Source organism: Armigeres subalbatus, chromosome 3, assembly GCF_024139115.2.
Source record: "Armigeres subalbatus isolate Guangzhou_Male chromosome 3, GZ_Asu_2, whole genome shotgun sequence".
Classification (NCBI taxonomy): Eukaryota; Metazoa; Arthropoda; class Insecta; order Diptera; family Culicidae; genus Armigeres; species Armigeres subalbatus.
Genome location: NC_085141.1, coordinates 377,216,807 through 377,241,589, shown reverse-complemented (window position 1 = coordinate 377,241,589; position 24,783 = coordinate 377,216,807). Strand labels below are relative to the sequence as shown.

Genomic DNA, 24,783 nt, shown 5'->3' with positions numbered 1-24,783 from the left:
CCCGGTGCCCAATGGAATTGAGCCAGAATATGAGGAATCATTTTTCATCTTTCCTGTTTTCTCGCGTCCGCAGATGTTTGTGCTCGTCAATCGCAAGATTCATTTTCAGGGATTAAGCATTTTGTCGTCGCCGTTATAATAAACATTAGACGGTGACGTTCGTTATTTGATTGCGAGCAAGCTGCGCTGTATTCCGGGAAGTGGTGACCGAGAAGGGACCGACCGAAGCCAAACAAAAATGCACTTTGTTGGGAGTCGTTTTGTTTGAAACGAGAGAAAACGAAAACTGAAAGTGAAGCTCAAGTTGAAGTGGAACTGACGTAAGAGAAAATTGTTTGGTGAAGAAAATTCACTTACGGATTCCTGGTAGCAGTCAGTCAATCGGAAACCTAATCAAGGTGTTTGGCTTCCAGGTTTTCAACCAACAGATTGGAAATTAACCAAATCAGGCGAAAGGAATCGATATTGGAGTTTTCCTTTTCCGTAAGATATTTTATTGTAGCTTCTTTTTGGTTGCTGAACGAATCATATCTTCAATTTTTATTCCAAAATTAAATATTCACGAAAAGCCTTTGCATCGTTTTCCATCAATTGAAATTCACCTTAAAAGGTACACAAATTTGAATTGTCATGGCAATTTCCTTTGCAAAATTGTAGCATTGAAATTTCAAATCTTTCTCAAGAATTGCCATCCAAGGAAAAATTTAAGATTGAGCTGACGGGAAAGTTACTCAATCCTTTTAAATTTTTAAGATCACCTTTCTTGAAAAAAGAAAAAAAAACATTTATTTGTGATGGTAACAATTTTGAAATTTCTAAACAATAAAAAGAGCAGCTTTTTCAATTGTTTTGTTCTCAGTTCTTTGAGTCATCAGAAGCATAAAGATGGGTTCTTTGGAAAAGTTGCCCTTTAAGAAAAGGTCATAGTGCGAGTTCTATTAGAAAATCAACCGACCTTTAATTAATTGCGATCAGCTAAAACCTTAAAAGTAATTGTATTTCACTACAGGTGAAATATAGCAAGTTCACTTACATTTCAGTTTCATCATAACGTTTCAGTATCTAACTCACAACAATATCGCTTGAGGATTTCTTCAACTATAAATAGGTTTAGTTAATATTGGCAGCTCTTACTTTGTACCGTTAAATGTGCAAAAACGATCCATAAAAAATGAAAAACGATCCATAAATGGCATCTGAATGTTCCATAACACGCTATCATAACTTTATCTTCCTTTTACTTCCACTATTTGAATGTATGCAATTTGTTGGAAAAGATCCTCATACGCCCAAAATAGTGTGATTTTCCACGTCTTTATTATTTACGCGCTTATTACTTTTCATTATTTTTTTCTGTGTAGCTCCATCGTGTTGCTCCACTATCTTTGCCATCTGTCAAATTGCCAATGCCTTTTTTCTGGCAATTTTCCTGGGAATACCAATTGTGAATTTGAAAAAGGCGCGTGCCGTAGTAGTTCTCTTCTGGAGATCATCAGTGAAAAACGATTTGCTGCAAACATATGTCCGTGCTGAAATCGAAAAGAATTTGTATTGGTGACTGATATTAAGACACGTTGGAAGGAGAGACTGGGGAGACTTGATCCCTTTTTGACTTCCGATGTATCACAGCCAAAATTACATAAACATACGCGTTTTCCACACAGACTCTCTAAGGAATATAGTATTCAACATTACTGATGTATTCCAGTCCTTAAATTATTGTTGTTATTGATACACAATCGATTTTTCGGAGTGCTGTCAAAAATCGACTTTTAAAATATTCGGGGGAAATTGATCCCTCTCCAAGAACTTGCTTTAATAAAATTGGGAAGGTGCCCGCAGATTTTTTGAATATTTTTCTTTCAAAATACGTGGAATTTTCGAATTGCTGTACGCATACTTGAACGGTTTTTGTAATTGAATTCGACAGCACATGCAATTTTAAAATTTGGTGAGACTTGATCCCCTTTCTATGATATCTACGTAATAAATATTTTTTCCTGCCAAACCTTCATCAAATCTGTCAAATCTACGAAAAATTAGAATCCTGAGAACAGATTTATATTTTTTGAATTTTTTCGCCAAGTTTTTGTATGGGTGATTAATGGGGATCAAAATTCTCCATATTGAGACAATAACTTCAAATCCAAATATCCTAAAACTTTGATGGAATGTTGACAATTTTCATCAGTACAGATAATTAAGCATATTTATGGCTTTGTGCTATAAAAAAAAACGAAAGCATTTGCTCATTGGTTCAAATTTTGCGTGGCCAATAAAATAATCTTTAGGAAGGTCAAAACATACAAACCGCCCTACAGAATAAATAAGGTTGTCAATCCAAAAAATAACTCACCACATAAAGGTCATTTGTCTAGAGGATCTATACTAAAAATATGCTAGAACAAAGCTTCTTTAGTTCTCTATAAAACAGGGGGTGATCAAGTCTCCCCACCTTCCCTTATAGCTTGTTATCCATATTCAAACGGTTCTATGAGTTGAAGAGGTCCGTTAAAAACTCTAATTGATTTGAAGCGTCAATCCAAGTTCAAATTCAATGGTGATAATTCTGACGAAAGGTGAATTAATTCAAGCCCTCGAACCTGTTCAATCTGTTGTGGAACTACCCTGCCGTGGTTTCTGACCTCTATGGTCTCAAAGAACGAATCCAAGAGAGACGATCTTTAGGCTTTTTTGAATAATCCGATAACGATTTTGGCATTTTGGACATCGAGATTCGATCGTTGAAGCTAATGACCACACCTGACGATCGGTACGAAGAAGATACATCAATGGATGATTTTTCTGGTTTATCAGTTAAAAATCAAACCGTAAAGAGACTTCAACAGAGCAAAACATTTGCGTTGCCGCTGGCAACCACGTTGACACCAGGATTCTTGCAAGAATTGAGAATTGATGGTATGGACTTCGCAAGTACTGTGCAAATAGATAGGACAAGTAGTGGTCAAGGAGTGATTGTGCTGCTGAGATTCCTTAAGCAGGTACGGAGCTGACAAGGAAAAGGAATAATTATGCAATAGCAGGCGTGTTGCCGTGAAGAAAACACAGACTGACGTTTTTCCTCGAGAGCTCTGTTAAATTACGTTGGCACCATTCATTGATCCCTTTCAACACACTTTCAGTAGCAGAACGATGTCGAATCCGCATTCCTACAGTACATTGGCAATTATGCTCTCAACTCGATGAAGCTGAGGGATTTTCCTGGCACGTACCAAACTCCGAATCAATAGTCCCTAAACGTCGTTGTTCTGGTCCGAATTTTCTCGTTGATTATTCGCAGATTGGTTTTTTTCAAATGCTGACTTGCAATGCATGAATTTCCGCAGAACCAAGGTTCACGGTTTTGTTTAGAGTCCTTCGCAGTAATTCGGATAATGTTTAGCCGCCCCAACAAGGGGAACAGACCCTCGATCAGATGTGCACATCCGGAGAGAAGAAGACCCCCCTCCATGTAAGCAAATTATTCTACAACAGGCAGCAGTTCCCGAGTAAACGAAAATAGCTCAATAATATCAAATGTTGATAAGATAGCAAAATGAGATATGGACATGATTGATATAAGAGATAAAAGATCAGAAGACAATATCAATAATTTGCACTAAAATATCATGAGGAGATCAAGTTATGCTATTTGTAAGAAGTGATCAATATCATGTGCCATTAGTTTGTTCTTATCCATAGCATATCTTGATATTTAAATGATATTTCTGTGCAAATTTTTGATATTGTTGCCTGATCTTTTATCTCTTATATCAATCAAATCCATATCATGTTTTGTTATTCTGTTTATAGCTTCTGCTCGAGTTCTAATCAGAGTTGGTTAACCGATCAACAGGCACCTGGGGGATATAGGAATAAAAGTTGGAAGGAAGGAAGGAAGCTAAGGACCACTCAATACGATCTATTTACAATTTCAAGTACACAAAATACGAATGGTACGCCATGCCCAGTATTTACCCTGCTGAATATGCTAACTATCACTATAATAAGGTCTTGCGAGTGACTTAGGCATACGTGAACTTTTGTAAATGTCAATGTGTGGTAATGTTTTGAGGTCTTTTGTCGAATTGAATTGCCTCACATTTTTTGATGATTTTCAATATAAGCCTAATTATTTGTGTCATTACCACTACACTTGTAAAAATTCAATAATAAAATTTATGTTCATAATAATATAATTTTTATTTTATTATTAATTCATTATTTATTATTAATAAACACCATGTATACGCTCTTATATATTCTTCTTAGTTTTAGCATGAACATTTCCGCAGGACGGAACTTCTCGTGGATCCAAAGGTTATTAGTTAAAGTTAACTTTCATTATTACCCTCTGTTCGAGGGCTTGATGATCAATTGTCATACTGTCAATTGTTTTAATTGTGTTTACTTATTTATTTGCCTATTTTTTATAGGATAGGGATTGAACTAGGGTATCCAAAAAAAAACGATAAACCTCCATTCCTATTCATGTTCCATGACTGGCCCAAAATAAATCGTGTTCTCGGAGACGGATTTGATAGGACTACAAAAACATTTGATTGCATTAGAAACTAGCAAGCTAGCTAGAAGTGCTAGCAGAATAGCCAAAGAAAGGGTAATGATACAGAATATAGCACCGAATCCGGATGATCAACAGTTCTTCGCGGAAAATTACCCGTCATTTTTTTACCGTTTAACCTTTTTGTTACCGACAACAGAACACATTCGCGATACCGATAGGGTAACCGGTTACCCAAGGGCTTGAAGTGATCATTTCATCGTCAGTTCTCAAACGATTTGGACGATTTCGGTTACTAGACATATAACCGATTCTAATTACATGGTTACTAGAATTTCGGATTTACCGGGTCATGCCCCAATCGCTGTATAAATTGAACTTATATATTCAACCAAATAAAGATATCTTGTGTCATGACTGAATATTCGAAAGTTGTAATTTAACACGCAGAATACCGTGATCAGAAACCCAAGGGAGCTAAATTTTCAAACAGCTGGTTCTCAGGCGTCTTTTGACCGATTTTCACAATTCTTTTGCGAATATCCTACCCATCTCATCTAGCTTCACTATACTGGTGAATTAGGTTTGCAGGAAGCTCATTTTTCTTGTAGAAGGACGTGAGTATGAATGTATTTTTTAAAATATAGTAAATTCTGATTTACATGATATACTTCAGTGTGACCAACACTTACAGATTGAAAAAATATTTTATAACACTATTCTAGCATTAAATATACTATGTGTGAACAATATGTTTCTTTTGGACATCCCAAGCGACTCCACAATAACCTCTATACTGACAAAAGACGATATGGAAATTTTGACGAACAAAATTAAGGAAACCCGTCATGAAAGTCCGTTGAGGCCATGCGTACGATGTTCAAATCAGTTTTGCTAAAACGAGATGCTCTAGGTCTAGGTTATCCAAACTGTTTCGCAGTTTGGATCATGGATCTACCAGCGCTCAATACAACTTCGACATCAAACAGTCATGTCTATACACGTCCGTAGAGCTCCCGCATATGATTTGCAACTATTTTTTACCTAAACCAGAAGTTCAAGGTTCTCCAAACTGCTCTGGAGTCGAGTTGTGTTTTTAAAAATCGGTAGTAGACCGGCAATTATTTTCTTACGCCACCGTTCCTGGTAGAACTTCCTGAGGAATTCCTGGAGTAACTGCCCGAAAATTTTCTTGGAACAACTTCCTGAAGGAAATTCCAAAGAAATCCCTGGAGAAAAGTCCGAAAGAAACTCTGAAGCAACTTTCGGAGAAATTCCTGGAAGAACTGAACAAACTTCCGGAGGAATTCTTAAAGGAACTTCCGGGAGAACTTCCAGAGGAATTCCTGGAAAGACTTCCGGAGCAATTCCTGGAGCAACTTCTGGAGGAATTCCTGGGGAAATCTGGGGATGAACTACCGGATGTGCAACTACTGCCGGAGAAATTCCTGGAGCATCTTCCAGAGGAATTCCTGGAGAAAATTAAAAAGGAATTCCTGAAGCTGCTTCCGGAGGAATTCCTGGAGCAATTTAAGAAGAAATTCCTGGAGCAACTCCCGGAGGAATTCCTGGAGAAAATTACTAAGGAATTACTGGAGCAACTTCCGGAAGAGTTCCTGGAGCAATTTCCTGAGGAATTGCTGAAGCATTTTCCGGAGGGATTCCTGGAGCATCTTCCGGAGAAATTCCTGAAGAAAATTACGAGGTTCCGGAAGAATTTATGGAAAAACTTCCGGAGGAATTCCTAGACGTACTACTGGAGGAATTCGTAGAGAATTTTCCGGAAGAATTTCTAGATGACCTTCCAGAAAAATTCTTAGAGGAATTCCGGAAAAAATCTTGGAGAAAATTTCCAAGGAATTTCAAAAGGAACTTTCCGAGGAATTCCTGGTCTCTAGAATTCCTGACTTACTTCCAAAGGAATGTCTGAAGGGTCTTCCAAAAGAATTTCTGAAGGAACTTACTGAGGAATTCACAAAATTTCACGACAAATTCCTGAAAGAACTTTTGTAGAAATTCCTGAATAAACTTCCTATGTAGGAATTCTTAAAGGAATATCCAGAAGAATTCCTAGACGAACTTCCGGAGGAGTTCCTGAATAATGTCCCATTGAATTCTTGGAGAAAATCCCGATGAGGAATTACTGATGGAACTTCTGAGAGTTCGGAAGGTATTCATGGAAGGTTGTCGGTAAGAATCAGTACAACGACTTATGAAGGAGTTGCCAGAGGAATTTCCGGAGGTACACCTTGATGAAATTCCGGTGGAATTTCTAGGTAATTTTCCGGAGAAATTTTTATGGCAACTTCACAAGGTATTCCAGGAGATAATTCCCGATGAATTTCTGGACGAAATTCCCGAGGAATTCCTGGTCGAGCTCCCGAAGCAGTTCCTAGAAGATCCTAGAGAAATTGTTGAAGGAACTTCTGGAGGAATACATGAAGGAACTTCCGGAGGTATTTCTAGTGGAACTTTCGGAAAGTTTCCTGAAGGAACTTCCGAAGGAATTCCTGGAAGAACTTCCGGAGGAATTCCTGAAAGAGCTTCCTGAGGAGTTTTGTAAGGAATTTCCGCAGGAGTTCCTGAAATAACTTTGGGAGTGATTCCTGGAAGGTTTTCTGGGGACGCTTTAGAAAAAATTCCGGAAAGATTGTAATACAATTAATTAGTGCACGCCAATGCATGCCGCCACGGCATGACGTCGCCAAATTTCAGTCAGCGCACAGGTCTAGATCTTCTATTGTAAAAAGTACGCGGTTAACACTTACAAGTAATACACTTAACATTTTATGAAAATAATTATCAAAAGTTCAACTAGTACCTCTTAAAATTGATATGTTACAATACACAAATGTAATAAATCTTCTTTGTAACAAATTTAGTTAGAGTAGGTCGCAGTAATGGGTTAATTCTCACGAAACAATAGGTAACATGTTATTTGTATATATGGAGAGCGCACAGATTTACGCTGTTTGATTGCAGAAGTACGAACTAGCGATATCTGAAATTTACCAAATATCATACCTACATATCACCGTTTTTAATTTTAAAATTTAGGAACCCAACTGATTTAGATTTTGAATGAAGTATGTACCAGAAACGAAGCTGCCGATTTACAAATTTGGATTACGTCCCAAAATAATACGAAATAGTTTTCCCGGGTATAAAACCGAATGCATTGTACTTTTCAGATTCTAAACACTTAAATCATTTCACAGATTTCGGTGAATTTCGACGAGTTTCATCGTAATCTTTGCAGTAGAACTGTCTGGTAATTATTTCACCGATTTTCTGTAAATTTTTACCATCGCCATGACAAGAAAAAATGATGTTTCAAACCTCCTTCTGTAGCCTAGTTCCACGACGCGGAAAAGTACGCAACACCAGAGAGACAGAATCAGTGGCTCAGCCGGATGAAACGGAACACGAGCATATGAAGCATTTTGAGCGAAAAGTATTGGAAGTACCATTCAGACTGCGGGAGATTATAGAGTTGGAAAAGACAATTCAAGTCGACATTGGCAGTCTAGAGTTCGTGAAAAGTTCAGAGAGCAAAGTTCGGAAATTAAAAGCGATAATTTCCACGGTAGTAGTTTCAACGGACTAGGCTTATGTGTTTGACTCGCATCAATATGAAAAATCTTCAGGTAAAAAGCTAGCTATATAATCCAGGCCATGTGGCGCGCGATTACGAAATTTATTTTGCTTTTTGGGCCAGATCAGCATCCCACATCTACATCGATACGAGTGAGTAGGAATATGCATGCATTGACTTTTTAAGAGCAGCTTTTCTGAATTCAATATTGCTAAAAAAAAGATGACTTTTTTAGAATAAAAGTTACGCCTATAGGGCACTGCACGGAAACATCTCTTTCTCTTTCGTTCCTCATAAATTTTGACGTTTACTGGCCTTGTTGTTTTCTAATTTCTTTGCAGCGAAAAAGAGACAAAGCAGTCCATGCAGTGCCCTATTATTTCCAATTTGCTACCTTCTTGATGACTTGATGACACGGTTTTCCTTCGCCTACTTGATCGACTACATTCCATTTACTTTGGTAATTTCTTGAGCATTTTCCTTGCGATCTCCATACTAAGCTATACATCTGACAGGATCTAAGGCAAGTACTTGGCAGTGATTCTCAAAACTCTTCGAACCATTAGTCCAAGAGTCGGTTGAACCAGAGAGGGCATACTCAGCAGATAACAACATTGCCAACAAAATCCGAGGCGGATTGGGAGATGAATCATTCAGTATGCTATGTTCACTTAAGTTTCACTGTACCCAGCTCAACAAGCAATTTTTGAAGTTTGTCAATCAATATTGTTTTTCTACCGAAAGTCCAAATCAAAAACCGTTTTCTTAAATAATTCTGAATTTTTTACAAATACCGGTTCTTCTTCTTCTCATTGGCATTACATTCCCGCACTGGGACAGAGCCGCCGCGCAGCTTAGTGTTCATTGAGCACTCCCACAGTTATTAACTGCGAGGTTTCTAACCCAGGTTACCATTTTTGCATTCGTATATCATGAGGCTAACACGATGATACTTTTATGCCCAGGGAAGTCGAGACAATTTCCAATCCGAAAATTGCCTAGACCGGCACCGGGAATCGAACCCAGCCACCCTCAACATGGTCTTTGCTTTGTAGCCGCGCGTTTTACCACACGGCTAAGGAGGGCCCCACAAATACCGGTATTTTACCCGTATCACCGGTATTGACTCCACCATATACACCGGTATTTGGCAAAAATGGCCAATACCGGCAACCCTAGCGGGGATGCGGTACGGGTCTGCCAGGATAGCTTCGTCCGTGCTCGCTTCTGCTACTGACTGCTACAGTAACTGCTGGGCGGCCGCACATAATGGTTGAGGTTGAGCTGCGTTACTTGCACAGCTTCCTCGTATAACCACTCAACGGGCACGCAGGTTCACCTATGGCGTGGTTGTGTTCCTGCTTCCTGCTCGCACATAGCGTACACGATTGTGCTTCATCGCACGTGTGTGCTATTTGGCCATCTTCGCCGCACCGCCTACTTCTGTCCGGCCCTTTGCAAGCCCACAATTTGTGTCCCGATTCAAGGCAGCGGAAGCACTTATCGACTACCGGTGGTTGGTAGAGGCTGACTGGACATACTAACCTTGTTGGCGTAGGTGGCCGGGAACCTCACCGTGGCAATCTGCGTCGCAGGCGGATGGACGCCTTTTGCTACCACCACTCTACCTTGGTCCTTGATGTCATGACCTCATCAAGCTGCTTACATTGGAGGGTCACTTCGTCATGTAGAGCCCTTACTTCTACACTCTCGCCTAGGACCTCCTGGGTGTGCTCCATATGAGGAGCCGCTGGTCTGTGAGCCAGTACTGGTAGTTTTCGTGACTGTCATGTGAAAGCGAAAACAGTTGCATTTTCACTTTCAAGAGACCAAATGAAAATGTAGCCATCTCCCGGTCACCTGTCACATAACAAGCAGTCATGATGGGAATGTTGCTTTGTTTTGAAATCTAAATTTCTAAATAATTTTAGTAGATCTGTGCAAATAACGATGACTAGGGGAAGTGCACCGGTTTTGGCCAACTAAGTGTCTAATTTGACCAACCCTGGAAAATACATATTTTTCCAAAATAATCGATCAGTTGAAAGCAGCGTTGAACCGTGAGGGATATAACTTTTGTTGGAACTAATAAAACCCTCGCGTATTGCTTTATTTTTGGAGTTATTCGCAAAATTGGTAGTAGATAAAATTATTGTATTGTTTTTGATTTTCGTGTTAGAAGTAACATTATTCAAGAAGAAACAGCTTGTTTACAATAGTTTGATGCGCTTTCATGAAATAAAAATCAGTGAAAAGATGCCAGAATTCCTTTCATTGTTTATGTTTTCTATGAAAGCGGATGAGAATAAAATGTAAATATCCGTGACCTCTCTCAATCAAAATGAAAATCTCAGTACTGCTGTGAGCCCTTCATCTCGTCCTTCTTATGCTGCGAACCTCTTTACCAAAATCCACCAGTTTCTCGGGACTGCGCATCGTCTTGAGTGCATCGGCGCAGCACTCTTTCTCTGTTTTGACCTTCTAATGCCCAAAACCGCCAGACGGGGCATTTTGACTGTTTTTTGTAATTTTCAAATGATCAGATTTCGAAAAGTTTTTGATGTTGATCAATAATATAAACTTCAATGCATGTTTGAATGTGTTTTAAAATCAATTTTCAAAATTCTACAAATTTATAAAAAAAATATTGAAAATTGAGTAATATTTTGTTCCTCCGTGTATTCGCTCGTATACCTTTGAAGAGTGAAATATTAGAGTAAAATCAGCAGTGATTCAAATCGTTGGGGCTGTCAATTTGAATATAAATCTGAAACATTCATTTTTCCAGCAGCTGTTCTAGATTCATTTTTTATACCAGTCAAATGTCAAAAAAATAAAACTGGTACAACGCTCCGTTCTATTTTCTGCAGATTTGAACCACGATTGAATCACGAGATTCAAATATTTTTCAATTGTTTTGGTGCATGAATGCGTCATTTAATCTACGGATCAATCTACTTTGCAATTACGGCGCCTTTCTTGGCAGCAACATAATGATTTCATTTAATTGAAAATTAGAAAAACATGAATGGAAAACTGCTGGGAAACCAGAGAGTTTGTTCTATTTTGCTTCAGATTCCAACTAAAATAATGGTCGAAAATTTAGAATGAAACTGAATCCCTACTGATTTCACTCTTAGTAGTATTTTTCTACAACTAGCCTTATGCAATAGAAGGTTGTTGTAGTGAATGTTACACCGTAAAATATTTATCCAGCTCGTTACACGGAAAATAAAAAAATAACCCTGAAAATTTGAAAATTGCAATAAGTCAGCATAGGAAAGGAATTTTAAACTCTAAATATGTTGAAAAATCAAAAAAAGATTATTAGATTCAAGAAATTATTTGAATGGATAAAAAAAATAAAAACAAAATTCTAAAAATCAAAATGTGAAATTGATAAAATCGTGAATTAAAATTTTTTAATGCCCAAACTATGTTTATATCGATTTTAGATAGCAAAATAGTTATTTTGAGCGAAAACAAAAATTTGGGTTGTAGGGGGTTAATAAGCAGTGCTTCACCCTTTTTCCTGGCTCTCATCGGGCGCGTGTTTTCCGCGTACTTCTTCGATTTCCTGACTACCATTTGCCAGGAAAAGTCCGACCGCTGGTTTTCTGACTCGGGTTGGTCTCCCTCCTCGTGTGGCTGACTGGCTTGTTTCGCCCTTGCTTCCTTCTTACGCCGTTCTCCCTTGCATGCAACTAGCGTGAGCCCGACGCCTTTTTGCGTTCTGTGGGCGAGTCCCTGGCTCTTTTGTCTGTCCTCTGTTCTGCCGCTCTGCAGATGAGTGGACAATATAACGTCTCCTGTGCCATGGTTGTGCTACTAAGGAAGGAGTAGGAAGGAGTCTATGTGCTCTTCTCCGCTTTGCCAGTCTTCCAGTCTTGGTGCAAGCATTTCCGGTTCCTGCTTTTCAACAAGAACCAAATTGTGAACCTCAAGCAGGTTCAGCTTGACTCTTGACTGGTCTCTTGACATTTTGTCCCGTCCATTGGTGAAGTCGATAATGTCATCGAGATTGCACCATAACGCCACTCGACCCTATCTCCACCATATTGTGCTGCTGCTTACCGACTATTGGCGCACCGTTATCGCTCTCCACGACTAATCTCCTTCAGTTCCATATTTCTTGCACTCGATGCGTTAGGTGGAGATGTCTCCAAACCTCTTATTGCGAAGAGGTTCACTTCCGTTTCTTTGTTTGTTGGTTTAGCTTTTGGGCCCCCCTTAGGGCTGCCCTCAAACCCAGCTGGAATAGTCGCCTTCTTAATCCCATGGTTAGCTTTGCTGATGCAGGGGTTGACACCTCGGTGTTCAAAGCTGGATCGGCGTAAGCCAAGAAGGAAACAACTGGTCCTACTCCCATCTGGTTGGTTAAGCTAGACAGCTGGATTGGGACGGCGTGTCCCAAGGCCTGCCACGGTTTTACGGGACGGAAGGCAGCTGTGGCATTAGCCCACCCGCCATTTCAAGACGGTGTCACCCGGTGCTAATCGAGGAGTGGAATGACACAACTCACAACTGTCAACCCTTGATTCATCGTATTGACGTTGCCGTTTTCGAAGCTCCTGGGCTGGGCTATCGTGATTTGAGCGGCGCACAGACGCTTTGATAGGACCTGCTTGCGGATACATGCAGCATTTTGTAGAAGTTAGATCCCACTGTCAAACCCCACCACATCCTAGGCAAGCTCCCTAACTCGCAGTGGACATAGGGAGGGGTCGTCAAGCCCTTGGACCTTGGACAAAGTCTCGGCTGCACGTGTGTGTATGTGTGTGTGTCTGTGCTCTCAAAAGTGTCGCTCATTTTTCAGGTACTCACCCTTCACCGATTTGCTCGCAACAAGTTGCATTCGACGCGGAATCCCGCCCAATTGTTTTGTATCGAAAATCGGCCAGTTTCAAAATACTAATAGTACCAAATAGGCGTAAAAAAGTGTCACTAATTTTTCAGGCACTTATACTCTACTGATTTGCTAGAAGCCTCCTTTCAAGAGACTCGGAGTATTTCTTTAATAAGGTTTGGAAGTATTTTTCAAGAGGCTCCGGAAGCCCCCTTTCAAGAGGCTCGAAATTCTTATTTCAACAAAAGGCTTAGAAGACTTATTTCAAGAGGTTCAAAGGCGCCCTTTCAAGAGGCATGGAAGGCTCTTTCAAGAGCCTCGGACGCCTCTTTTCAAGAGGATCAGAAGCCTCATTTTAAAAGGATCAGAGGATTCCTTTCATTAGGCTTGGAAGTCTCCTTTCAAGAGGTTCCATAAGCCCCCTTTCAACAGGCGTGGAAGCTTCCATTCACCTGGCACCTGGAAGTTTCCTTTCAAGAAGCTCGGAATTCTTTTCAAGAGGCTTGGAATCCTTTTTTCAAGAGGCTCAGAGGCGTCCTTTCCAGATGGGCAGAAGCCTATTTTAGCTGGCTCGCAAGCCTCTCTTCAAGATGCTCGGAAGCCTATTATCAAGAGGCTTGGAAGGCTCCTATCAAGAAGCTTATAGGTTGCATTCGCAAAATACAATTTACTAATGCAATATACGGGCCCTCCTTAGCCGTGCGGTAAGACGCGCGGCTACAAAGCAACACCATGCTGAGGGTGGCTGGGTTCGATTCCCGGTGCCGGTCTAGGCAATTTTCGGATTGGAAATTGCCTCGACTTCCCTGGGCATAAAAGTATCATCGTGTTAGCCTCATGATATACGAATGCAAAAATGGTAACCTGGCTTAGAAACCTCGCAGTTAATAACTGTGGAAGTGCTTAATGAACACTAAGCTGCGAGGCGGCTCTGTCCCAGTGTTGGGATGTAATGCCAATAAGAAGAAGAAGAAGAATGCAATATACGCGTAAAAAAAGTTCACTATTTTTTTGAGTTCTTATCCTCAACCGAATTGCAGTCTACGCGGAATACTATCACATTATTTCCTATTTAAAATTGGCCGTATCAGACCATGGGATCAGTAGAGGTGTGCGCCGGTCTAAAAATTGGCGGCGACGGCGTTTGCCAGAATTTTGGTCGGCGGCGGTGCACATAGGAGTACACAGTGTAAAAGCGTGGCCAAAAGTATGTCAAGCATTTTGTCGTCTGTGCGTTCAATAGAAACAGTAAGGTATATTTTTTGTTTTTTATGTTGTTTGCATTCATCTAGCAGTGAAGTATGACCACTGGCGGCGTCAGTTATTGTTATTTGATAGAGGACCACTTGGCGCAAGAACGCTGTCTTTGAGAACTACAGCGTGTTTGCGACGAGCGCAAATGAGTATGGTTTTTATGTTAATCTTCATTCTTTGATTATTACTTACTAAATTTTCCGAAAAGATGTACTTCGTTTGTTTACTTCAATAATACAAATTTGTCATCGAATCATGTTAAAGTCCCTGTATAATGTTTTGTAATATCAAATGTAGCCAATCTAATAAATACGAAATGCAAATCAACCGCTATGTTTCTTAATAATATTAACATCCGAAAAGTGCGTACGCTCTTATGGATTGGTGGTTTTATCAAAGTGTCACTCTTCTTTGGAAGCGAAACATAATTTATGTGAGGTTTAGCACTCAAAACCATGATTTTTTCTAGCATTTTTAACCAAACTCCACTATATTAAAATTAAAATAAGTCACGATTGCGTGAGTATGCGTGAAATGTTTTTTATGGAGCTTATTCAGGAAACTCCAATTTTTCCAACGCTGAAAATTTTGTTGCTTGGACTGGTTTGGAACATAATCAAAAGTTTTATTTTGTAGAACGTATTATTGTAAAAATGTAGAAAAAAGTTAGCAATTTATATAATGTTTATGGATCACCTGAAAAAGGTTTCAGATCGAATCATACTTGAAAAAGTTTTAAATACCCTTATTATTGATACCCGTATTGATTTTCATCTTGAAATTAATTAAAAATCAAGAAAAACATGATAAAACGTGAACATTTTTAACGCACAATTGCGATAAAACTGACATTGAAATTATGGTGAAGTTTTGACACCCAGCATCGCTTACAAGTAAACAATATTGTTTCAAAAATCTCATGGCAAATTAGTATCACTATTTGAGAATTCAAAAACGATAAATAATATGGACTTATCTGAAATTTTTGTTTTTGACTTTTGGCCAGGATTTGGGCTGAAATACTCCTCAGTGCGGCGGCGTTTTCGGCGTCACGCCGAAAGCCATTTTAGCCGGCGGCGGCCTGAATCGGCGTGGAATTTTTTTTACGTTCGTTTCTTGAAGATTTTTTTCTGCATTTTTTCAGGATGTTTTCAAGACATCAACGGAAGAATCTTATGAATTTCGACGGAAAAATCTGATAAACTTCTCCCGAAAATTCTTTGAGCTTCTCCAAAATATCCATTTGAAAATTATTTTCTGTTTTGAGAAATCTTTGGAATTTCCAAGGAAGCACTATGGAATTTCCAAGGAAAATTGTTTCAAGTTTCCACAAGGAAATGTTCGGAAAATAGTTAAGTGTTTTTCGAAATTCACACAGAAAATTCCTCAAATTTTCCGCGGGAGATTGTTCAAAATGTGGACATTAACATAAAAATTGGATTTCAACGGCAAATTGGTCGAAATTTTCATTGGAATTTGCATTCTATGGAAAATTCTTCGGAAACGGTTATACAACGGAAAACAGTTTGGCCAAAAATTTCATTTGGCCAAAGCGACATACGGCCGAATTGGTAATTTGGCCGAAAAAACACTCTTCTCTAACACGTCGTTTGGCTGAAACGGTCGTTTGGCCGAATAGGTCATAAGGCCGAAAATGTCGTTCGGTCGAAATGGTTGTTTGACCGAAAGAGTCATTTCGTCAAAAATGTCATTTGGTCCAACAACCAAATGTTGATTACTGAACGGGTAATATGGTCGAAATATCCACCGGTTTAGCCAAATAACAATTTCGGCCAAACAACTTTTTGACCAAACGACTTTTGCGGTTAAATGGCCAGTCAGCCGAACGACATTTTCAGCCGTATGTCCATTTCGGCTAAATAAAATTGTCGGCCAAATGAGTTTTAGCCTAATGGTTTGTTCGGCCAAACTCCTTTCGGCTTTGTGTCTATCGGCCAAATTGCCCTACCTGTTGTTTCGCCGAAAGTCAAGAATAACAGGTTAGGCCAAAAGTCATCTAGCCAAATTCCATTAGGCCGAATTAAATGTTTGTCCGAAACGGTATTAGGTCGAAATGGTTTGACCGAAAATAACATTTGGCGGAGAGCGACAAACAGTTGTTTGCCCTAACAGTTTATTTGACTGAAATTTTTAATTTGGCTGGAAATGCCGTTTGGTAGAAATGGGCGTTTGGCAGAAAGAGTCATTTGGCTCTGCAAAACAAACATTGCAGCCAAACGGCTTTTTCTGCCAAATAACCTATTCAGCTGAACGATTTTTTGCCCCCCTAGGATTTGAAAAGATAATTAGCAGTGATATAAATTTTCAACATATAGCATAATGAATTATTGAAAAAGTTTGAAGACATATTCAGCCTATCATAATGAAGTGAGTTAAGACAAATAAGCTTTTTTCATTTCTGAGAAAGATTCCTTTGTGCCAGTGTAATTGCACTTGTTGATAATTATGGAAAGGCAATATCTTATCGATTTGAAAGCATCAAAGTAAGCTTGATATTAACAACAACAGAGAGCTACTAAAAATTCAATCAAAGCAAACGTGATACTTTGCCAAAAGTCAAAGACATGTTGTCAACCTTCACGGACCGAAGTGACAGTTTTCCAGCAGACTTCCGTTTGCCTAGCAGCATGCTAATTTTCACAGATTCCATCAATATCAAAGAAAATACTCATAGGAATCTCTAAAGAATTCCTTTGAGAGTCATCGAAGTATTCCAATTGGAATCCAGAAGAATTCACACTTGATTCCTTTCGGTATCGTTAAGGGATACCCTTGGGGATCTGTGGGAGATACCCTTCATAATCCATGGAGGATTTGTTTCAGAATCTCTCGATAATTTGCTTCGGAACACCTCCGGAGTCGTTCGAAGATTTGTTTCGAAATTGTTCGAAGATTTGCATCGGAATTCCTTGGCAATTTGTTTCAGAATACTTCGACAGTTTGCTTCAGAATCACTTGAATATTTATTTCGGAGTTTCTCGACGTTTTGCCTCGGAATGAATGATTTGCTTCAAAATCCCTCGACGATCGGAATCCCTCTAACGATTTGCTTCGGCATCCCTCGACGAATTGCTTCGGAATACTTCGACGGTTTGCATGGGAATTCCTAGAAGATCAATTTCGAACTCCCTCGACGATTTACTTCGGAATCCTTCAATGATTTGCTTAAACATACATGGAGGATTCCCTTCGGAGTAGCTGGAGAATTCTTTGCGGAATCTCTGGAGGAATGATTCGGAGTCCCTCCACGATTTTTTTTTTCGGGATCCCTCTACAGATTGCTTTGAAATAATTCGACGATTTGCTCCTACATCCCTGGAACATTGCCTACGAAATCCATGAATATTCTCGTCGGAATTCGGAATCTCTAGAAGATTCTCATTGGAATACCTGAAACATTTCCGCCGGATTCACTGAAATATTCCCGTTTAAATTTCTGGAAGTCGAAATTCCTAGATGGTGGAGGATGTTCTTAAGATTCTCATTGGAAGCCCTGGAACATTCCTGTCGGAATCCCTGGTGGATTGCCTTCAGAATCCCTGGAGGTTCCCTTCGGTCATCGAAATCCTTGGAGGATTCCCGTCGGAATCCGAAAAAATATTTTAAGCTCATTTTAGTGGAATGTATTCAACCGTCTAAAACGAGTTTAGTACTCTCCATTTAATTCCACCAATTATTTTGATATCTTTGCAGATACGTATTTCGACCACAACTGTGTGGTCGTCTTCAGTGTCTCGTACTTGACTCGACTTGAAGAAAACAATCGCAACTTACACTATTTATACTACGCTAGGTACCTAATCTAATCTTATTTGCCTACTTTATTTACCTATACAGAGCTGTTTACTTTTTGCATTGAACAAAGGAAAATTTTACGCGCTAGAAAATATCGATCCCGCCAAACACGGAAACAAAACGTCAACGCGTTTTTGACATCACATTCTGACGTTTAGCTGCTTTTCAATTGGGTTTCGCCCCAATTAGCGAACCCCCAACTAAAAAGCGCCCCAACTAAAAAAAACCAATTAGCGAACGTTCACTGTCCAATTAATTACCTTATTGCTTAGGTGGAAACGTGAAGCGCCAAGAGCTGCCGTTTCCCTGATCCTTATTCAACAGCGCTGTTTAGTACCTGTCGGTAGTTTTCAAAACTCTCAGCTACATCGAGTTTCCATGGGGTAGAGACATTTCTTAAGATTTTAATATTTGATGCCGTAATTGGGTGATTTTCCTTATACACATGCTCTGCTAGCTTCGATATAAATTCGTAATGTAATCCCTTATCGTTTTCTCTTCTCGCCTTACTCACTTCCGCCATATGTTCCTTGAACCTCATATCTAATGATCTTTTTGTTTGGCCTATATAGATTTTTTCACATTGGGAACAACTTATTTTATAAACCCCTGCCTTATTTAACATTTCTACTTTATCCTTCGTTGAATTTCCTTAGTCAAGGGTGTAGATGGTTGGTGATGTGTTTATTATATGGGACCGAAACTCTTTTTAACGGCTCATCGATCGGTGTCAGCGTTGTAGTTGTCCATTTCTTCGTAGGGTCCTTTCCTTCTTGTTGATGATCGCTCGTATAGTATAGTCCTCTCCTGGTATCCGTTGATCTTAGCTGTTTCCAAGATGTATTGTAGTTCCTTTGTTTTTCCTTCTTCGCTCAGGGGTATCGTCTGCATCCTGTGGATCATGTGATGAAATGCTGCCATTTTATGTTGGTACGAATGGTTCGATGTATATGGGATGACTCTCATGGTGTTCGTGGGCTTCCTGTAGATTACGAGGCTCAATGTTGTATTTGCTTTCCTAATGACCAGTAGTTTACCTTATTTTTCCTCCTCGAAGGTAAATTTGACGTCCTTATGCACGTTGTTTATCGCTTCCAAAACCCTGGGTAGATCCTTTCGGTTGAAGATGCTGAAAATGTCGTCAACGTATCTCCTCCATTTCTCGGGTAGTATTCCTTGTTCTTGTAGGTTGTTCTCCAGATTCGCCATGAACAGTTCGCACAAAAACGCACAAAACGGATTTCCCATCGGTGCTCCATTCGTCTGTTTGTAGTGGGTCCGCGACGGTAGGCATAAGTACGTTAGGCATAAGGACGTTAGGCATAAGTACGTTAGGCATAATGGACGTTAGGCATAACGGACGTTAGGCATAATGTACGTTAGGCATAATGGACGTTTGGCATAATTCTGCCTTCTTTATGTCATGGGCTGTTCTTTGAGTCATTTTATGCCTAACGTACTTATGCCAAACGTCTTTATGCCTAACGTACTTATGCCCAACGGGGTATACCCGTTTGTAGTAGTTGCCACGAAATGTGAAGTAGTTCTCCGTCAGACATAGCCGTGCCAGATTGAGGTACATCTTCACCTTTCCTCGCCATGTTGTTTCTATCCTTTGTGTTAGCAGCCAATCCTCTATAAGATTCAGAGCATCTTTCACTAGAAAACTAGGGAACAATGCCGCTACATCGAATGATACCTCTTCTTCGATGTGTCCTGATTCCAACAGCTTCCGGGCGAACTCCTGGGTGTTGATGACTGACCTGCTGGGGAATGGTTTCGGCTTATTTTGGAACTCCTTTACCAACCATTTGGCTATCTTTTGGGTAGGGAACCCCACTGATGAAACTCTCTCTCGCATTTCCTTGCCGGGTTTATGGATTTTTGGTAGTCCTTTAATCCTAGGTAGAACCGGGTCTACTGTCTTCACTCGAGCTTCTCCGATGATCGCCTTACACTCCTTTATTGTTTTGTTGTAGTCTTATTAATCCTGGTAGCGGATCCACTCTCAAATGTCTATAAGGTCCTCCGTTGATTTTCGTCGTCATCTGTTCGTCGTAGTCCTCTTTATCCATTACCACTACTGCATTGCCCTTATCGGAATTTACGTAGTATACTGGTTTTTCCTTAAGCTCCTTTAGAATCCTCCTCTCGTCAGTTTTTTCCTGTGCAGTCTCCTCTTCCGGTCTGATTCACATTCTTCTGCCCTCTTTACCTTCTTCGAAAACAGGTCAAATGATTCCGGTTTACACGTAAAAAAATAACCTTATATGTTATGGCAAAAAACCATTCGAAAATACTTATACTCTTCATTATGCCACCTAATGAATAATCCCATATCAAAAAGCTAATAACCTTCACAAGTCAATGAAAAGTATAAGTTTAGGAATGTATGTGATTAATGCGATGTATAAGTTTTTTTATACATATCATTAAGCGCCTGCTTTGGCAAAGAAGTATAAGAAATGTTAATGATAAATAACATTGAATTTTTTACGTGTATGCTTAGCTAACTTCAAATGCATATTGTAGCACTCCAAAGTTACTCGTTCTAATTTAGCGTAATGCCTTTATATCGATGTCTTCATAAACTCTGCTTTCTTATTAAAATACTTTTTGGTACATGAGATCCCATCTTAAGGTCACTCCTGACGGAATCCAAGTTCCAAAGTGCTCGCGTTTTCGGGGGCACACCACTCGATTCAGAGGCGGCGCATAACTGTCATTTTTGTTAATTTAGTTTTGCTGCGTCGCAGCATACGTGAAATAATAAAAATGACAGTTGTGCCTTGCTTGCGTATCGAGTGGTGTGCTTGTGCTCTTTGGAAGAAAACGGAATAAATTGAGGATTTTTAGATTATAGCGGGACGGCACAATAAGGTCTAAAAACTGGACTGTCCCGTTAAATACGGTACGTATGGTCAGCCTAGTTCTTAGTGTTAACTGTTATTCCCACCATTTCATGCTCGTCATATGCTTGTAAGAGGTTTTGCCTAAATAAGGATCAGCATTGGAGTTTGTAGAATGGTCTTGACATCTCCCAATTCAATTCGCAATTATCATGATTCAGATTGAACTCTTCCTTTGATATGGCTGCTTGGAGTGTTACAATGGTTAATCCAGCTCGCTAATTCGGATAAATATTTGCATTTGTCCTCTTAGCGATCGGATTCAATTGATCTTCATATCAGGATCATTTTTCAGACTGCAGTGTCGAAAGGATGTTATTTGAAAGTGCTTGAATTCGAGCCTCATTCTTACTTAGTCCGGCGGCAAGACATTTCCTTATTTTATTCCGTTCAGTCTTCGACACTTATTTACGCCATTTCATTTTTTACCCGTCATTACTTTGAGACTGATCATGTCTGTTACTATCATTAATATAGTTACTCAGTTTAGACTGCACCATCGTCGTCATCTATCTCTACTGTACAAAACCTTAAGGCTTGGTCTTACATTTTGGCATCAATGAATCGTGTTGTTAAAAGGTTTAATCAGATGTGGGTAGTGCATGAGAATAACTCTTACCGAGTTGTAGCGATGATCATCATTTGGTCATGTATGGTTTGGTTTGTACACATTGCATCAAATCTCTTCCGATTCATCATAAAATGCTCGAATAACAAATTCGTTGGCGATATCACTTTTCATCCCCAGAATCTCGTTGTTATTGACTTTTGATCGCTGCGACGACAGTACTCCATCTCAAAGATCCATTTGCAGGGCTATGGGTTATACATCTATTGATGAACATATATCGCCGTTGATTGTTCTCTATCGATACACATTAGGCTTCACTGATGCCTGATGGCACAGATTTTTCGACGGTTTTTGAATGTGGAATGTTTGTAAGACAATATCCGTTGGGTATAAAATACAACAGCAGATTCCTGTATTCTGTTCAGAATTGCTTTGTACAGACTTTCGAGAAAATAGAGCAACATCTGCCAAATTATCACATACTGAAAGATCACTCATCTAAAGTACCTCTGTAAGACGCCTTGCATTCCGACGTGAAGTCTTGGTAGGCCACAGTTTTTCGATGACCTAGGCCTCAACATTCTTACAAAAATACTTTTTTCTGTTACTTCCTTTCAAAAGAAGAAGTTGGATAAATATTTAAAACTCATGATAGTGTTTATTAGCAAAATTGAACTTCTATGCTTGAGCCTTGGTGATTGATAATGAATCGTAAAAGTTGGAATCGTTTTATCAAAAACGGTTGAACTAAATAGAAATTCACGATCTTGTCCGCTAGGCTTTTAACATTCTACTCTGCTCTACACAACTTTATAACCAAACTGAAACGAATTAGTAATCTCATGCTTTATCGTTGACTTACCTTTTTTCAACTGATTTAATTGGTGTTGTTATTTCGCTCGATTAACAGCAATTATCGTTAGATGTCATTAATCCAGATATCAGTAACTGTTTTGCTTATTTCCACTCCTCCAACCACTTTTCTCCAGTAAATGACACTTTTCGCGTTTCTCACTGTAAATCTTCGCCTATTTCATTCATTCATTTCCTTCTACTATTCACAGTACGCCTTTCATTCTGCATTAAGGTTAATGTCACTTTCTTCGTTTTCCTCTTGGCACTTTCTTCTCTTCTTTCGCTCGAATTTCACCTTAATTAATCGCCAATCACCACACCGACTTTGTGCTTGTATCAAACATTCTCACTTGAAATGAAATAAAGAAATGAAATTTAACACAAGAAAAAAAACGCAAAATCAACAAACAACCATTCACCATCACCATCATCATCAGCGAGCATCGCGGGAAAGAGTAGCAAAACGTGGGTATAGGCAAGTAAGCAACCAGAAGGTAAGTATCAAAGTAGAGGCTTCATTTCATCGTTGAACTTTTTGTTTTATTCCCTTCGCCGCGCGCGCCACACCCGGGCGATGTTTCTTCGTTCACGTCTCGTCCCCGTCGACCCGTCCTGTACATTCTCTTCCCTTTTGTTCGTCTTTGCCTCCTTCGTTTCGTCGTTGTGTACGGTCGCTTCTCTTCCACCGCCGCCGGTTGCCCAAAACAGTGCGCGCCTCGCGTGTGGCTGCTCTGCTATTCTCTTTCTTCTTCGGTCACTAACAACAAAAATAACAACGGCAACCACCACGCAAATGACCAAAAAACCGGTGTTTTGCTGTTTTGTCTCATTGCATTGCTTTGCCCCCGCTGCTGCTTGCTGCTCACTCGATTGCTCGCCAGTGCGGTGTCTCTCGGATGGGATTCTCTGTTTTCCTTCTTCACAGCAGTGCTGTGTTTTGTTTCCAGCGCTTTGGACTGGTGTTTGTTTGAGTTTGTGAGAGATCGGTCGCTGCTGCAGGTGTATGAGTGCAATTCAGCATGTGTCCTCGCCGTCGCCGCCTAAGCATTGTTGTTGTCTTCGTGAGAGTTTTGTTTTTATTCCCTTTCCTGTTTGATTCGATTATAGTCTGCTTTGCTAGAGTTGTGATTGATATTTCTCGATGACAGTAAGCAAGAAATGTTTTAATGATTTATGATTACGATTTATGTATTTTTTGTGAAAATTCGGTTGAATGTGTGTAAAAATAATGTAAAATGAATCTGATCAATAAAACATTAGCATTTTTTTGTTAGCAAATTCTATACATTTATTTTTCTTTTAAACAAAAATAATTATTTGAAATACTTTCAAAAGACAAGTTGAAAAAAATTTGGCATTTTTTATATATAATTGAATTTTTCAAGTTCATATTTTTTGTTAGGTTTATAAAGAAATAATAAAAAATAAAAATTTGGACTGAAACAATTATTTAACAAAAAAACACCCACAACTTCAAGTGCTAGACCCAAATCTCATTTACAGTTCATTCAATTCAATCTCATGAAACAACCACCGACCGCACGACGAAGATCATCTCGATCACCGCAGCTAAATACCTTTCCCTCACGCAATCAATCCTGTCCTGATCTATGGTGCATTCCCACACCACCACACTTCATGAACGCATACCATTGTCTTTGTCCATCGGACAGCGCCTAAAAGCGAATAACGAAACCCTTCGGGGTGGATAGGTCACACTCGCACTCGGCACACAGAGAATTCGTACGGACAAAATTGCTTAGCGAACAGCACATTCGCCAAAGGGAGTAGACTGGCTGACAGAGCGGAACTGTCAATTAGCGGCACCAACCGCCGCCACCGTCGATCTCGATGATTATCATCGCTCCCCAATCACGCGATTGTTTCACACGAAATTCACTCACTTCGATGTGAACGAATAACTTCGCCCATTCAAACTGTCACACCGGATATTTCCGTTTTTCCAAACACTGAAATTCCTCGAAGGGGATGGACGGTTCGCTCGGTATGCGAAGGGTTGCGTCCCGCGAATCCTTTCACATGCACTCAAAGGTAAACTCTAGCCCTCACTGGGTCCCTCTGTACAAAACAGTGTAGTTTGTCACAACGGTAGCCGTAGAAATTCGAAACGCTGCCGTACGCGTAGAAATGTAGCGAACAACTAACTGGCGACTTGACCCTCGAGCTTGAACACGGAACACCGTAAACGACGGACAGATAGAGATACCGTGAAGCCGATCCGCTCTTACCACTACGCTAAAACGGTCGTGGAAGACGCGGCGACTGTTGCTTCCCCGATGATGCTCGATGTTCCATGTTCCAGTCGCGAGGGAGAGTGTAGTGGTGACGGCTTTCGCAGACGAGACTATACTCCCATTCATAATTATCGCCGTTTGCGTTTTGATCGATGCTTCG

General features: G+C 39.8%; 1 protein-coding gene across 2 annotated transcripts in view; it reads right to left on the bottom strand.

Annotated features, from left to right (window-relative positions):
• The window catches only part of LOC134226587 (neurogenic protein mastermind), a 471,961-nt gene extending 447,468 nt beyond the window's left edge, over positions 1-24,493 (bottom strand). Inside the window, exons 1-2 of one of the 2 annotated variants that reach the window (XM_062707446.1) lie at positions 24,273-24,493; positions 22,376-22,717 (exon numbers count right to left, since the gene is read on the bottom strand). The gene's annotated coding sequence lies outside the window, so the exon portion shown is untranslated. Of the gene's footprint in view, positions 1-22,375; positions 22,718-22,856; positions 22,966-24,272 lie in introns of those variants that run through there. The other variant, XM_062707447.1, reaches the window with a different exon arrangement.
• Between the last annotated feature and the right edge of the window lie 290 nt (positions 24,494-24,783).